Genomic DNA, 17,725 nt, shown 5'->3' with positions numbered 1-17,725 from the left:
GTCAAGGAGGTAAAGGACAACAAATATCCCTTTATAGATTCCCTAATACCAACAATAATTAAAACCAAAGAGTACTCAGCAAGCTTTGAGTTTTTCCTTATCTTCATAGTTCAGTAAAAAATATTCCAAGCTAATCTGTTGATATACTAAATAAGGGGGAGGGAGGGGGGAAATGTATATTCTAACTATATTTTCCCCCATGAGATAAACATAATGGAATATAAAAAAAAAAAAAAGAATCCTGTCTGGAATTATTTATAAATAAGCCAAAACTAATAAGGAATTAAAAAGCAGGTGCACTCATTGAAAAAGGTCAGAATCATCTAAGAACACACAACTGTGACTTCTTTCAAAACACTGACAGTGTCCAACACAGAGTTCCTGAATTTGTAAACAATACCTCACCTTTGTTTTGGTCAGTGGAGAAGAGTGGCTGGTGAGGGAAGCATTTGAACACATTGCAAAGAAATTGGACTCACTGACTTGGAATGACGGTAAAAATTCAGGGTTAAACCAACCCTGCTTTTTGATGCCAGCACATGGAGGGACGTATTATTTGCAGCTGGAATTCAGGAATGTCTGACTGCTGACAGAAAAAGAGCTGATGGGCTGGGTAGAAGAAAGGGGAATAAAATATCTGTGCTTTCATTGTGCAGCTACTAGAAGGCACTCCAACACTTCAGGGGATTTTTTACCTTTTTTTTTAACTCCTTCTCCCTCAGTGCTAGCCCCTGTAATCACACAACACACAGAACACTTTGGTCCAAAACATTTGCCAGATATGTAATCAGGAAAGGAGGAGTCTGGAGTTTTGTTTCCTTACTGATTCCAACTGGCAAAGATTGGAATCTTTTTGCAATATTTACAGTAATTCAGAGGTAGGATTGTATGACTAACCTTGATTTGAAAATCTGAGAGGCAAGCTAGAAATGAGTATCCCAGCACAGCTTTCAGCCCGTATTCAGAGGCAAACACATCCAATAGCTCTCAGCAGCAAGCCCCAGGACTGTAAATATAATGGCAATCTGAAATCTTCGTGAGTTTCCATTTAGTATTCTTACATCGTAAGTAGTAACACGGTATTTACCAGTGATTGATATCCAAGGAACATAATCTGTCTTACAGCAGGTTATTTATTTATACATGAAGAGTCCTGCAGCTGTGCCTGGAGACAGTGGATGCCCTGTGAAATGGAATGGATGCATATAAATGCCCTGTACTTGGTGTCAAGCTGTGACCTTTTATCTAAAATTCCTGAGGTGGTGCATCTTCACTCAATCCTATGGCAATGGCTTACTGATGTTAACAAAAGAGTGTGGCCAGGAACTCCCGTCTCCTCCTCCTAGTTCAGATTCCTTCATGGCTGGGATTCTTGTACATAAAAACAACGGGCAGTATTTTAAATGTATCTTCTCAGTTTGCCATATCTGCAAATAAATCAAGCAGTGAACTCAGGAACATCACACACAAGAGCAGGCTAAAAGTCAACTCTTACTCCTTTGTTTGAGCAAAAGACAAAAGCATATTTGCAATTTAGTGCAATGCTCATTATTTGTATGAAAGGAAAGTGAGGGAAGGTAGTGCATGGGTATCTGTGGCCAACAGCATTCAAAATTATCAGCTGCTTATAGGGCAATTGGGTCCATTCTCAATATTAAAAGTTTTTTTATTTAAATTTTATGACTTTCAGATTAAGAGATGATTCCTCAGTAAATTAATAAGTAAATTGCACTAGTGGCAAGGATTCATTATCAGTTTTCCATTTCTTTGATGAAAGCACCTAACACAGAATTCCCACACATCCCTACTCAACATATAAAAGGACAATATTCAAAGTTCAGAAATTTGCAGATCTAAAAGTCAGGCAAGTCTTTTATTTCTGCATTACAGTTATTCCTGTGAGAATCACAGTAATAATTAAAATAAATAAATAAATAGAAGGTTTTGTCTTGAAATACCTGAGACTTCAGAAAGTCTACCTGAACTCACATTAATATATTTGGCATCTGTGAAATTACCATCAAGCTCCTTCAAGGCATGCTGCTGTATGGAGTATCTTTATATGCACATCTTCAGGCAAGGACTTGATCTCTCTGTGATTGATAGAGGCACTTACCACAACGGAATCATAATCAAGACCCAGATCCTCTGGAGAAATAAGAACAAATAATAATGACAGTAATGCTTTAATCTCCTACTAAGCAAGAATCATCTCCGCTTTCTTGAACTGGACATTTTCTCCCCTATCATTTACATAAATAAAATGTTGAGGCTAACTGATATCACTATGACCACACTCTGGTCTTCTGCAGAATACCAGCCAGAACTAAACAACAGCGTGATGAAATAGCATACACAGTAACAAGTCTGGTTTTTTTCATATTTCATTTTTTCAGCTAAAGAACTTATCTACAGAGCAGAGAGGGAAAGCTTGAAAAAGCAAAGGACAATTTTATCATTCCAAGAAATCAAGTACTCCAGCATTTCAGACCACAGTTGTATGTGCTTCCTGAAAAAGGATGCATCTGTAAATTCCAGGGGGACAAGGGACTATAAAAACCTGAGAAGATTTTTATGTTTGGAGGTATATGAAATATATTGTTTTGGGCCAGTAGGGAATGTCAGATAAAAAGCTAGTGCAAAAAGGCTGGGTAATGGGCTGGATTTAAAATAACAATCCTACCAAACACATGAGATTATTTGTTGCCCCACTCCTCCTCTGAGGTCCATAAAACATCCACATTCCCTGTTAACCCCTGCAAAATGTAGTTAAGACACAATGTTAGATGAAGATAAACTCCAGATCTTTCAAAATAAAAAACATAACAACTAAAATGATAAATATTATATGGCAAGGAATATACCTATGGTAAACAATTCTGTTGATGGAATGTAATTTGTAATCTTATCTGTTGATTTTGGAAAAACATGTTTATTTAGAGCCTGCAATAAACAACCAAATGTTCTTTCATCAGAAAGTGAAAATCAACCAACTTAGTTAAGAATTATTCTAAGAACACTTAATAGCATCCAGGTTCAGTGACTGATTTTCTATTTTAAGCAGGAAGAGAGGTACAGCACAAACAATCTGGAGGATAAAAGCCTGACAGCGAAATCTCCACACATACCAAAGAAAATAACGTGCGTATGACAGCTACAACAGCAGCAATTTTCAGCTTCTTACTCTACTCATGCAATGCACTTTGCAGTCATCCCTCTTGCATAAATCTGTACGTTAAAATTTTGTGTTCCAATGGATCGTTGGAATGTTCCATATCTGCAAATGAGCCAGATAATACAGAGTGTGAGAAGTGATTTGTGCTATCACTGACATCAGGAGTTTTGCAGCTGTAGTTATTAACAGATATTTTTTCACCCGCAGCATTGACTAAAATCAATCACTCTGATAACCAGGCATGGCATGAGCTGTCCGCCCTGTCATTTCAGTCTGATTAATCACACATACGCAGACCTTTACCTTAAAGAAGCAATTGTTCACATTTAATCACAAAGATACATTCAAGCATACTATCATAGATTACTAAATTTAAGTGCAATTTATGTCTTATAGTTTGGCAAATACGTTTATGATAATATGGCTTTGGCATATAGATGTATTGTTTCATTCATTTTACAAACATTAAAATCTAAGCTAATGTGTTGTACTTTGAATCATTTATCACATCAGATTTGTAGCTTTTGAAGCTTCCATTATACACATATCCTCATCTGCAGATTTATCCTAATAACCCAGGTAGAGATAAGTTATTACATCTTCTTCAGACTGTGCTTGCTTGATAGTAGACATCATCTTCATCATGGATGAAATGACTTTATTTTACCTAAACATCCTACATTCTATTAACTGGCCCTTCTTTTGTTTCAGTTTTCCTTTTGACCTCGAAACAAAGCACAGTTCTTCCGTTAGGAGTTGTGCAAGAGTTATTCTTTCTCTTCTGGGTTTTGGGGTGGGTTTTTTGATTTTTTTTTTTGTTTTTCTTTTTAAAAGGAAAGACATCTAAGAGAGTTCTTACACAAGCACAATACTCTGCAACTAAAAGCAGACCACTCTGGTGAAAGCACACTGCTATGCTAAAAAAATATTGAATTTGAGATCTGTCAAACCAGTAATATATTTGACTCTGCGAGAAACATCCTACATTCCAGATACACTTCTTGATTAGGCCTAAGCACACAAAAACGTTCAAGTGTCCTGGGGTCCACCACTCTTCAACAAATCACATGGGCATATGTTTCAGTTCAGAAGCCAACAAAATATAAGAATATGCTGAAAATTGAGTATAAGCCTGAAAGTTGTGCTGATAGAATTGCACAAAACCGCAATTTTTGGCTCCATTGCTAAAGAGTTGTACGTAAGAGACAGGTTATTATTTGTTATGCATATTAAGTAGGTGACTCCTTAAGCTTTTAGTTGCTTCCAAAGTATTAATTCACCAACATTTCACAATTGGGTATATTTTCTGAAGGGCCAGATCCATATGCTAAGAATTATTTTTTATTTACTGTTTCTATACTAGATAATATTTATGCTATAAAATGCATACTTTTTCAAAGACTGTTGCACCTAGATCTATATATTCATCGCCTGATTAACATTTTTATATTTTACTTTTAAAGAAATGTATTTTTAAATAATTTAAAAAATATTTTATTTAATATGGCAAAAAACCTATTAGTTAAAAATATAACACAGTGGATATAAAGTGGACCTTTCTTTCATTTGTAGCCCAGTGTGCAGGAAGCTCCCATCAACAGGTTTCTGCTCTGACTGCTCCCATCTGTGCTCTCAGGAAATGACAGGTTGGATAGGTTGACAAGCAACTAAACTCTTAAAAGAGGGGAGAAAGCATTCTTCTGCCAAAGAATTTTGAAAAGAATAGCCAAAGTGTTGGAGACATCCAGAGAGTTGTTTATGTTTAAATAAATGGCAGAGACACAGATTCATGATCAGAATGCAAGTAATTACTCAAAACTGCACAGTGCATTTATTTCCTCAGTCCTGAACTGGGATACTGAAAGATATTGCTTTTTCTACCACATCATGCACCAACAGCATGTACATTATAAAGCTTCCAGAGGTTCAATAGTCATTCTGTAATGTAATCAACAGGAACCAGTCAGAACGTAACAGGGGTGTAATCATCACTAGAAAATTTAATAAAAGTGCCCCTTAAAATAGACAATGCTGACTTTTGAAAACATTCCTACTCATAACATCCTAGAGTATTTTTCAGAGCAAGAACAACTGTTAATTGTTAGTTTAGCAGAACACTATTGCCTTTGGTCTTGATGTTGCAATGAACCTTCATCAAATAGAAAACAGGTAACAAAAACACAGCAACCCATACTTTATGGAGAGTGTTTTACAGGGATACACTACAGCAAGTGATCTTATAATCTTTCTTAGGTTCTGGAAAAATATTAAAGCAAGGATTTTTGTACATATAGTCATATACAAATTGGAAATCTAGAAAAATGCAACAGCAGATCAGAACATTAGTCCATCTCCATAGCTGTTACCATCAAGGAATGCACAAAATACCCATCATTAATCGATGAGGATAGTATCTCACAAGTCACAGGTTGTGTCCACACAATTGTCTTCAATAGCTATTCATTATCCAGTTCTCTGTTGATTTTCCAGTCTCTTTTTAAATCAGTTTGTACTTCAGACCTTCCAAAAAAAGTAGAGAGACGCATTCTGCAGTTTAAATTCTGTGGTTCAGAGAGGAAAAAAAAATGCTTTGGTTTTTTTTTCCCCTGTCTAAACCTACCAGGTCATAAGTCCCCACTTATCCCCTCTGCAGCAATCATCTTTGTATCCACCTCTACCAGAGCACTTCCCACATACATAGTTCTTCTGTGCTTAAAAGCTCAGTATGTTCTGCCTGCCCTTTTATAGAAAGTCATCTAGGTACACTACACTGTCTTTGTTTTTTTCTGAAGACTGTTTAGTAAAGAACTGGACAAATAAATAGTTCGAAATCCAGAGTAAATTACAACTCTACTTCCCTCTTCAGAAGCTGAAGAACTGTTAACTATGTTCTACTATACCACACTTTATTAATTCAATTTCTTATACCACAGTAGCCTTCTGGAAGAACTCTTTAAAACATTTGGAATTTATCACCTCACTTTCCTGTTTTACTGAATAATGTTTTATTAATAAAAAAGGTTAACAATTACTATCAAAATCATCTATTTGGGGATAAGAAATTTCAGCCTTTTTTGATTTTGCCTTTTAAAAATGCTTTTCATGCTCAGATTTTTCTGTATTTTCTCCAACATTTTTGTAATGTTGATATTGCACTGAGCATTTCAAAAGCAATTCCTATCACTGATTTAGAAAGGTATACTAACAGTTTTCATTTCTTTATTCCCATTCCTTATGTCTTATGCTCTAAGACATTTCAACCTGTAATTAGAAAACTGACCTGCTCTGACTAATGACAAAAAGAAAACAACACAGAATACAGGACAGGATAGGTTTCCTACTCCTGAAGCATAAACATGAGTGGCTAATTCTTCTCACCACACACATAAAAAGTAATCTTTGAAATGTAGTAATGCATTTTTAGCCCCTTGAAAAGAAGCACTTGCTTTTACAATACAAATTTAGTTTAAAGACTTGACTATCACAAGATATCACAAAAGTCATGAATTTCACCAGTCCTTTTCTCCCCAGATCCTCATGAGTATCCTTCAAGAGAGGAACAAGGTAGTTATCCATTAAATGGGTAGGAAGAATTTCTCTCAACAGGCATACTACTTCATTGTCATATACTCTTACAAATGTGCCCAATGTCAAATTTTTACCTTATCTGTAACCTTATCTGTTATATTTATTTTTAACGCATTTCCTAAATGGAAATACATTTAGGAAACAAGGAAAGCTGAATTTATCAGAACTGAATATGATATATTAATATGGCGTAAGTAATTAATTGAGGAGTATTAAATAGAATCTATTGCTACCATCCTACTCCAATCCAATGCAGTTCACAGACAGAACATGCATTTCTTAGAGTGTAAAAATGGTTTTTTCCTATTTAGCATATATCAGGAAGTCAACATTGTAGCCATCTTCTAAAAAAAAAAATCTTTGGGGTGGGGGGGAGAGGTCTAATTTTTTTTTCAAATATACTGATTTTCTCTAGAGTCTGTTAAAGACTTGTCACAGGAAAAACAATAAAGAAAGATGATGCTCTGAATTTTGTCATCATGCCCTCATGTGCCAAGTCCCCAGACAGAAAGACATCAGAAAGGAAGGTTCTTACTGATTTAATACAATGACTAGGTGGAGAAAAAAATAGAACAGAAAAAGATTCTCAGAATCTGTAATCAATACTAATATTAGGGGGGAAAGGGTAAAGGACCACATCCAAACCAGTACTATAAAATAAGGTCACTAAGATACTTTTTGTGTATATTGTATCATTAATTGATGTAAACATACATCAAAAAATCCTTCTAATAATGTAGTAAAAATTACTCTAAAAACTGCATGGCATGTTCTAACTGCTTTCAACTGTCAAGTAAGATGTTCATGATGAGATATATGTGAAAGTATGAATAAACTTTTTATTTTTTCTTTCTTTGTAATATATTTGTAATAATGACACTACCTAAATTCAGCTTCAATAACGTAACCAAAATCAAGGTATTGACATACAATATATTGCTATATATCAAGAGCTGAGCAGGCCTTTCCTTTTAGTTACATAGCAGTGATATGGTCATAATTGACATTTTTGTCACGTCATTGTGTTAAGTCCCAGTTTGTGCTGCATAAATGCACAGAAATTCAGCTGCATTTCACTGCTCTCTTTACGTCACCTGCCATTTTACTTTCTGCTCTCTTCCTCCCTGTTTCTTCCTTCCAGGCTTTCATCACATGTGAGAATTCAGTGCTTATTCTTCTGCTTGTTGATAGGAGAAAAAAAACAAACTATAGTGTCTGTACACTACATGGTCCTGAACAAAAATCAGCAAAACTGCAATCCACATCCAGATAAGGTCCTCTAGTTTCATTCTGAATATGAAGAATAATTTAAATCACAACACTAATGCCGAAGTTAAAAAGAAACAACACACATCCCTCAAAAAAAACCCCAAACCCAAAAAAGCCCAGAACATTTTATGAAATGACAGAATGAGATGTGATTTATGCTGTACATCTAATTCTAATTTTTCTAGAATAGATTTGATAGGACACATCAACCATATTAATATTCAAATCTATCCCTTTAAGAATCACGCAGTCACTAATCAGAGCTGAAGGGGACTGAGCTTTTCTCACAGTATTCATTCTCATTTTGAAATGACTTAATTCTGAGCTATTTTGTATTCAAAACACTTTTCTTTATGTGGCATGTAACACCTACAGTTCAAGTAGTTAAACAAACAGCACCTAATTTGATATTCTACAAAATTAATTTCAATGGAGCAGCTGATGAAGAACAAAGGCTTTAGTATTTTATAGGTATTTCTAAAGCTTGTCCCTCCAGAATTAAATCTTAACAGCAGTCACTTCATAAACAAGATTCAGGGTTTTTCGAGGCATTACTTATATATGCGGTAGAATATATTTCACAAAACACTTTGTTGTGCTGTGGACATATAAGCATATCTTAAAGGAACTAAACTAAGTTATTGACAAGCAAAGATTTCATCAGAGAATTATAGAGCGATTGTGGTACACAAAACCAAATGGAGTTCCCATCCCCACAACATTCATACACTGGTTATATTTAGTGGCAATGTTTGCTTCACAGAGTTATCACCTCTCACCCATCTAAAACTATCAGCTAAGCTTTTGCTTTTATAACAGCCCCATTGAAGCTGTATCTATTGGTTTTTCGAATTACCACCATTTACTGATTTCCTGTATTTCAGTCTTTCTTTTTTTTTTTTTTCATTTCTGATAATAAGATTCAGCTCGTCTTGTCACACTTGAATTGCCCAAGATAACCCTTGCTTTCCCAGGACATTGGTTACGAACCAGAATTATCAGAATGCAAAGGGAGATTTTTTCCAAGTCCCATTCAAAAATCTGGAGTAGCAGGATTTTTGCTTTTGAATGTAGAAATTTAAAGCACCTACAAAGACAGACAGAACTTACTATAGTAACATGGAAAAAACCAGTATTAATATTCTAGTTATTTCTAGCATTGGAAAAACCATTATTTAGTCTTTTTTGTATACTGGGCCCAGCTTGAAGACACATCTTCCCATCAGCTTCAGACAGCTTTGTACAGAGCTCCCAGGAGTGGTCCTCCCTCTTTCTCAGCCACAGTAGCACTCTGAAAATGTGGTTGCACATCTGTGGAAGAGAGCTCTTATTCGTCAGCATTTGTGCTAGTCACTCAAGTGACTCAGTAATGCCCTAATGTATTCAAAACAGCATGAGGGCACAGAATAAGAGAAGCCTGGGCTTGGCACTACCAGAGAACAGAGCCTCTGAGGATGGTCATGACAGCAGTTCAGGACAAACCTTTCCCCACTCCAGCAGTGTCTAAGTAAAATTCTTCTACCCATCCAGTTCAGAAAAAGGAGCATAAACTCACAAAGCTGAGCTAGGAGGAGACTGAGGGAAGTATGTTTACAGGCAATTTATGCATACAACACTTACACTAAGGTCACTAATAGACCCTTGGAGCAGGTAGCAATGCACACAGAAGCAGAAGGGCCAGCTTGTCTCTGAACTACACTTTCAGACACATTAAAATCTAATTGAATATATCAGTCCCACCACTCCATATTTATTTCTGATTCCACTTATACAAAAAGATGAGTCTTTTTGGCAGGAGTTTCTCCCTCCCTGCTTTTCCACATTGTTCATCAAATCACAACAGGTTTCACTACTGCAGAAGGAAATCGGTAGCAAGCTCCTTCCAAATCTGAACAAGACAAACAGACCCTTCTAGAACTTCCTAATTTCTCAGTATGATCTACAGTATTGGCATTTTTATATCAGTCTCTGACATCTTCTCTCTTGAAACCCACACATTTCACCCACTTTCTCTCCCTTTTTTGCCACGTCTACTTGGCCGGAGAGCACAGCATTCCGTAAAGCTCCTTACATTGTAGGAGGGTAGCAGCAAGCACAGAACATATGGCAGAAGTTAAATGAAACTTGAATAAATCTTTTGTCTCTGAGTTTTTAGAAGAAGAAAGAATTCAGACGAGAGGAAAACAGCGGTATGAATAAAAGCACTTATTGCTTTTTGAGCATGTCTTCTACCACATTTCCACCTTAGAGTAATCCAGCCATTATACTTCTACTTTTCACTGAAGTTACATAAGCCTCACACTCCTGTTCCCTGATCAAAGATGTGGGCCTGCATGGATACACTGGCTGTACTCACTTCGCCCTATGAATTTGGACACTGGTAACTCTCCCTTCAAAAGCCTGCTATCAGCACTATGTAAAGCCTTTCATACAGCAACGGCAATAAATTGGTTAAGGAGCTATAAACCACTTGAAGGAGAAAGAGACTTTCCTAACAGCCCATACTATACCCATCTTCAGTATATTCCTGTGATTCCACCCACAAAAACAGGCCAAATTTTCCATCAACACCTTGTTTCTTCCACAGGGAAGCCCTCTCTTTTGTTGAGGAAATCCTGCTTTGTTGAGAAACAGCTTCTTCAACCTTCAGTTCCTCATGTAAGAAGTGTCTCCCTTTGAGTTCTTTTTCCCATGTTATTTTTTTCCCTTATAGATTGTATATTAAATCGTCAGCTCAGTCACAGAGAAGCAACTTTGTGTACAGATGTTAATCACTCCAATGGCAGTGTCCCTTCCATATGCATACCAGTGCTCATAAAAATTGCTGGAGCTATCTTGTATATTTTCCACAGAAACTGGGAAAAGATACACATCATCTAATACAATAATACAAAAAAAATCCTCCAAAAAACATCTCTTAACCTATTTTATAATTTGACTGCTCTGTTATTGATGCTGCTTTATACTTACCATCAGGGTGGTCAAACCCTGTCTGTGCCACTGGTCTGGTGCCAGATACCTCTACAAGCCACACACAGAGGCACATAACTGCAACCTCCCCTCAACTGTGTGCTGCACTGAGTAACAGGGATCAGTGCCCAAACATGGGTTAAGAGGATTGACAAGCATCTGACAGTTGTTAGATTTCACAAAGTTTAGGTGACAATGCCTCTCACCCACCTTCCTCACCTGTGTGAGACCAGAGCAGAGAAGTGAGGCTGGTTGGTCAGACCACATTGACAAGATAAATGCATGCCCTTGAAAAAGCCCCAATCCTACCGACGTCAAAAACCAATGGATTGGGTCCCCTGTCAGACACAGAAAGCAGACATCTGCTTCACTACAAATGCAAAGAGGAATTCATTAAGTCAAGCATAGTCTTATTCCAAACTAAACACTATTAACATTTGAAGTGCTTAAAATTTTTACTAATGTAAATTCCCTTCAAATTCCCTTGATTTCCTGTGTTAAATAATGATAAATGTCCAAATCATTAATTTTATTATTTCTTGTTCTTTTATTGTTAAATTTTGTTGAGGCTTCTTGATATTTTCCCTGTGCTGCTTCCCCCTCCCCGCTCTATGCATTTCTCCCCCCTGCTGTGTGCATCTGCTGTGTCTCTCTCTCACTTGCTCTCTCCCCGCTGTGTACATCAACTATTTCTCCCCACCACTCCTATATGCATGTTTGCAACCTATCTCTCTCCCCCTCCTGCTGAGTGTATTCACTGCCTCTCCCCCTCCCCCAGTACGTGCATCCATCCTGTATCTTCCTTTGCCACTGCAGTGCACACAAGCCTTTTCTCAGCAACTCCTACTGGCATTCATGCACACCTTCTCTGCCTGTCTTCCCTCATGCCCTCTCCTCTTTTTTCATCCCTCTCTTTGAGCATCCCTTATCCCTGCTCATCTTTATACTTTTCTCCCTTCCATCTCTTTGATATTCTGGTTTCTTCACTCTCCTTATCTGCATCACCCTTCTCTCAGTCTCCTCTTTGTACCATTTCTCTCCACTTCTCTCTGATCTGTTCTCACAAATTGATTCTACAGGAAAAATGTTCTGCTCTTGCTTGTGTGCAAGCTCGCATTGCAAGCCATTCAGCACTGTGTCAAATCTAATGGTAGTTAGCTTTATTTGCAAAAGAATTCTTGTTTCCTACCATCAGGCATACAGGGTAAAGTCTCCCACAACACTTTCCTGTCCTTTTTTCCTCATATTACTGCACTACAGGGTTCACCTGCACGTAAAGATTAAGTTAAGATATGCCTGTGCATACCTGCCAGGTTCTTACTGGCAAAAGAAAAGGCTCTATTATGACACTGAGCCTAACTGCAATTAAGGTCATGACAAACTGAACGTGCATTATTTGGTACAAAACAGCTGGACAGAAACAAATTCAAATGCATCATATGATTTTCATTTCTCTTTCCAACTGATGTATAATAACAGTGCCTTATTTAATGATCAGCTAATTGACTCAACTCTCTTTCTCTTTATCAGCAAATTTCTTCAACTTTCTCTTACTTTCAGTGTCCAAGTAAGTCACTTGAGGAAAAACTTAAGACTGATCACAAAACTCATCCTTAAGGAACTCCAATAGTGACACCTACACAACTCTGCACTTTCTCACTCAGTACTGTCATTTAGCTAATCACTTGCATTACTTATACAGATCCCCAGTTTTCCAATTTTGACTATTAATATCCAGATATCCAGTACAGACAGATGATGTCAACCACACTCCCTTGGTCTAGAAATACATTAATTTTAGCAAAGATATCCTTTTCACCTGGCACAATGTACCATTAAACCCCTGTAGCATTTATCCCACTTTGCATTATTTTCAAGCCTTAAACAATTATCTTTTCTGTAAAATGTCTCCTAAGGCTTTGTTTAGATTTTTCTTTTTGAAACATACATAATAGACTTGCTATATGCCCAAATCTACTTATTTTATTGGTCTTACAATAACATGTTCTTCAATAACATGTTCTACAATAACTAGTTCTTTTACAAAGTCCAGGATGAAAATTCTGTAGTATTTGGGGGAAAAAGCAGGTAATTTTCACTTTGGTTCTGTTGACTTCTACCTACATGTCTAGCCTGCTGACTTCTACTTATTTAAATGGAAGCCTAGTCTAGTCACATTTCCTTTATCACTTTTGTTCATCATGGCCACCTCTGCAGTTACCTGGGTTTTTTGTGATTACAGTCCTAGGCAGTTTGCTAACTGCCCTAGACCTCCTCCAGAGCATCTTCTTCTTCCACTCTCTGGGAGCCAGAGGAGCACCCAGGCACAAGCAAGGCTACTGGAACTCCTGAACAGTCTGCCTGTTCAATCTCCTGTTGAAGCATTACAGAGTTATTTCATAGGCAAGGTGTTCTTGGTTATGTTACTCCCACATATCTGTAGTATGTCAAACCCAGAAGCACTACCCAAACACTACCAGAGTCTTTAGAGAAGGAGTATATTCATGTTACTGGCACCCACATATATTCCCCCACCTAAGTCTTGCTCAGGTTTTCTAGATCATCAGCTACTTTAAAACAGATTGGAACTACAAAGCTCCCACCTGTCAGTTCTAACCCTGAACTTGGCTGGATAGTTTCTGCTTCGATTTTTGTCAAAGTCTTCTATAATTGTGGTACTTTACCAGACCAATTGGAAGTACTTCCACAGCTCCTGACAAATTACATTGAACTGTATGTGAGTTGGCAAGACAGTAAAATATTCCCTGATATTAAATTCGATTTGCTTTTCTTCCATCACAGAGGGCACTGCTAATCTCCTTCTTTTCTTTTTAAATGAGGCAGAACTTCATATTCAAATGCATAAACACACCTGCTTAACATTTTGTTGTAAATAAGTAAATTTAGTTTTAAGAATGCATGATCAATGTCATTGTAGCAAGAGGAAATTTTGGCAGTTGCACAGAAAAAAAGGGATGAACAATTCAGTGCTTCATATATGACCTGGGATTGAGAAACAGGCTCAGTTGATGAATACTTCTGTGAACGCGATCAACACAAAAATGAATAACATTGCCACTGACATTTTTATCACACAGTTTGAGTGTTGACACTCCAAAGAAATAATAAGAATGGTCCAAAAGATCAAAGTTCCTGTCTCGGGCTTTCTGCACTTTCAAGGAGATTATGGTACGTCAATTCATACCTGGTTCAATATTTGGAAATGTTCTTTTTCTTTCTTTATCCAAAGAACTTTAAGATTCATCTACATGACACTGTGCTAATGAATAGATTCTACAGAGAATGACAAAATAGGCAGGTCCATACCTATAAATAAAAGCTTAAAAGGAAAACTAGGATATTTCTAATGAAAAGCACCTTAGAAACATGAAAGAACAGTGAAAAATATTATGTATATTCTTTTCCACATAAAAATACCTGCAATATTTTTGTTGCCTTACTAAAGTTAAAAATTCCATTTGTATTTCAAAGAATAAGTCACCACCATATCCCAACTAGAATAAAAGCAATTTTACATTGGTCATCTAGAAACAGGTCAAACCAGTTTGAATTTCCTGCTTCTTTTGCCAAACAAACCTTCTTCATTTGAGAATAAATTTCCATGCCCTGACGGAATAAGCAGCTCACAGGAGAGTGATCTGACAAAAATGACTGAGGCTCAGGATATGAATGTAAAACTGATTGCTTGACCTGCTCTGTAACACAGCTTGTATCATGCATATGCACCTGAGAAGCTATAATTATTTGCACATCTTCTGCCTGAATGACTGCCATCCTATCTGTAATAACTTTACCAGTTAAATCACCATCTGTTTCACAGGCTTTCTAATGTTTATATCTCCCTTCTCTGTCCTAGAAAAAGAACAAAATTGTTTTCCTGCACTGAATGAGAAGAAGTATCCCTTCACTCAGCTGGGAAGCTGAGCTAACATATCTTAACTATCTCTATCAAACGAAGACACAGATTTTAGCATTCAGATGAAACTAAATGAAACCCAGCATCTACTTCCCTTATAGAAACAAGATAGAGCTAGGAACACATTACATATTTTTCTTCCTCCTTCTATCCCATCTGGTAAAGTTTCTTAAACAATTATGTAACAGGTGATAATGGATGTACAAAAAACAGAACCCTGACATGTACCAATAGAAATGATACAGCATTTACAAGGACCCCAAGTAGGTCCTAGGTCAATATAAACAGAGGAAATTTGGATGTTCCTAGATAAGTTATAAGCTTTGGAAACTACAGGATCTTCACAGAATTGTTAACTTCCATATTGCTATCAATTCTTCATTATTAAAAAAAAAATAAATAACAAAAAAATACAGCAAACCAAACACCCCTCCCAAACCAAATCAAACACCAAACAAAACCAAAACCAGACAATCTAAAATCCAACGAAGCCACATTGACCAAGTCTTGCCTGCAAAACTCAGAGAAAAAAAAAACATGCCCTCACCATCAGGAAAGTCTGTAATCACATTCCTTACATTTTTACTACACAATTATAAACGCATACAATGCTGGCATCCGCTACAGGTAGCTCAGAGATTATATCTGTGCAAGTCAGAGACTTACAGAAGTCTGGCAGGAGGGGGAATCTAAGGGAACCTTTGCAAAAGATGTATCAATATGGATTTGCAGAAGAATTCTGGAACAGTCAGCTCCCAGGACCCTGGATTAAAAAGTCAGAGTAGAGATCATAGTGACTATATATAAAGTCTTTCACATTGGACAAGATTAGGATTAATCAGTTTGTCTCTCTTTGTGCCTCTCCTGGCCATAGTCAGAATCTTTTGGGTTTTGTTAATGCTGAAAATAGTGTTACTCAATTAAAATAACAAAAACTCATTAGAAATCAACCACTTACAAAAGGAGCTTCTGTTATGCTTCTGTGTGCTTCTCTGTTATTCAGTTTTACTGACACAAAGAAAAATTACTTTTGTTTGTCATAGTTGTTTGTCATAGCCTGCTCCTTTCCCTCTCCATGACAAGCAGTTCAGAGAGTTAGCAGTATGGTGCCATCTATCAGGAAGCACAGAGGCAAAACAATTGTGAAATCATTTTCCCAATGCACATACACCCTTAGTCATCCCCTCCTTCCCTCCCTCTCACATACAGGCCTCTTTTGTTGGAGAGATTTAGTTTGTTGGGAACTGCACCCATATACAGGGTGGATAAAATTTTCAAGTAAAGCAACAACTGAGCAATAAGCCTTTCTTATCTGCACCAGAGTTCTACCCTCTTGAAACTGATAAAGAGCCTTCAAGGCATTTAGTTGTCAACCTGCTTTAGGCTTGACATTCATTGCTGCAATACTGAACTATGCTGGCAGAAAAGCCAACAGCCCAGGAAAGCCTTCCCCGACCCCAAGCAACACAGGACAAAATCGCAGAACGTCATGGCAATCTCAAGAAGGAGCCCTGGGAGCTCACATGGTCCTTCTCTTGCCCCAATGCATGCTTACCTACACCTGCCCTTTCACCAGCCAAAAGCTACCTAGCATTTTTTTAAAGGTTCTCCAATAAGCAACAACTTCACGCACATCTAGCAATAGTAAGTTCGAGTCAACTTTACCAAAAATATTTCCAAGTAGCCAAGCTAGATTCAAAGTTTTCAAAAGAAGTTGCAAAAGTTACCCACACTAAAGGGAGGGAACAATATAGAAAGTAGTTCAGAAGAGATTTTGACCAAAATGAATGAGAAAAGAAAATCTACTCAATAAATTAAAAGAAAAATCTAACTGAAAATTAAGAGGGAAATTACTACAGTTCTGAAGCTTCTTGACCTATTGCCATAAGATAACGGGAGTTGTTATGCTACTTAAAAAAAATCACAGGGCATTCTCAGTGGAGAGTCCCCTGGGACTCTGAAACGAAAGCAAGGCTCCCACACTAGTATTCTAGGATCAAAAGTAGGGCTCTGCAACCTTTGAGATGTTAACCACTCTTTTTATTTTCAACTTCTTTTTTAATTGCAAGACCAGCAGCATACAGACTTTTATCCTCTCCAAAGAATAGAATTTCCAAACATTCAAGAGGAAGCTGGAAGCTGGCAATGCTTCTCATCTGCAAAAGGAAAGAATTTACGTACAAAGTCGGCATCTTCTTGCTGTTAAAGCAAGCAACAGCTGAAAAACTCGGCTGCATGAAGCAACTCTGCTCATCTTTCTTGTAGTCACCTTCAAAAGTCACCTAAGATTTTGAAGAACAGGGCACTGAAACAAATGTTCAGTGTCTTTTAAAGTGTCCAGGAATGAATGAGCTGCCAGACTCATCAATTTTTAGAAACCAAGGTGACAGAACTATCAAAGACCCAGAGAAGTAACCACTGCGTTTCCTTGCCTGACCCTCTGTGATGATGTGCAGAGGAATGAAGGAGCCAAAGGCCTTATTACAGGGAAAGCATGCTTTGTTCTTGTAGCTTCCAAAACAAAGTAGAATGATCTTTTCCAATGCCGTGGAAGCAATTCTACCACCAGTGTCATTTTTTCTGATGTCTGAGCTGCCTCCTTCAGAAACATTTCTCTGCCTAAACACAAGTAGCTGGTAAAAAGACAGAATACGGGTAGCTGGGCTTTGATCCACAAACCCAACAGCAATTCTTGTTAAAGGAAAGATGCACAATGAAAATAATAGTGATGGTCTGCATATGCTCATGTTTATTTGCTGTTGGATGCAAGTCCAGACAGGGAGGGA

General features: G+C 37.3%; 1 long non-coding RNA gene across 1 annotated transcript in view; it reads right to left on the bottom strand.

Moving 5' to 3' along the window:
• LOC113993791 overlaps window positions 1-3,439 on the bottom strand; it is a 104,094-nt gene extending 100,655 nt beyond the window's left edge. The window contains exons 1-3 of the long non-coding RNA XR_005565426.1: window positions 2,019-3,439; window positions 1,088-1,427; window positions 898-1,006 (exon numbers count right to left, since the gene is read on the bottom strand). This is a non-coding gene — a long non-coding RNA (uncharacterized LOC113993791). The remainder of the gene's footprint in view (window positions 1-897; window positions 1,007-1,087; window positions 1,428-2,018) is intronic.
• Window positions 3,440-17,725: the final 14,286 nt, after the last annotated feature.

This window comes from Pipra filicauda, unplaced genomic scaffold (genome assembly GCF_003945595.2).
Source record: "Pipra filicauda isolate LSUMZ 115617 unplaced genomic scaffold, ASM394559v2 scaffold475_size475193_pilon, whole genome shotgun sequence".
Lineage (NCBI taxonomy): Eukaryota > Metazoa > Chordata > Aves > Passeriformes > Pipridae > Pipra > Pipra filicauda.
The sequence above is the reverse complement of the archived record's forward strand: the minus strand, read 5'-3'. Positions and strand labels throughout refer to the sequence as shown.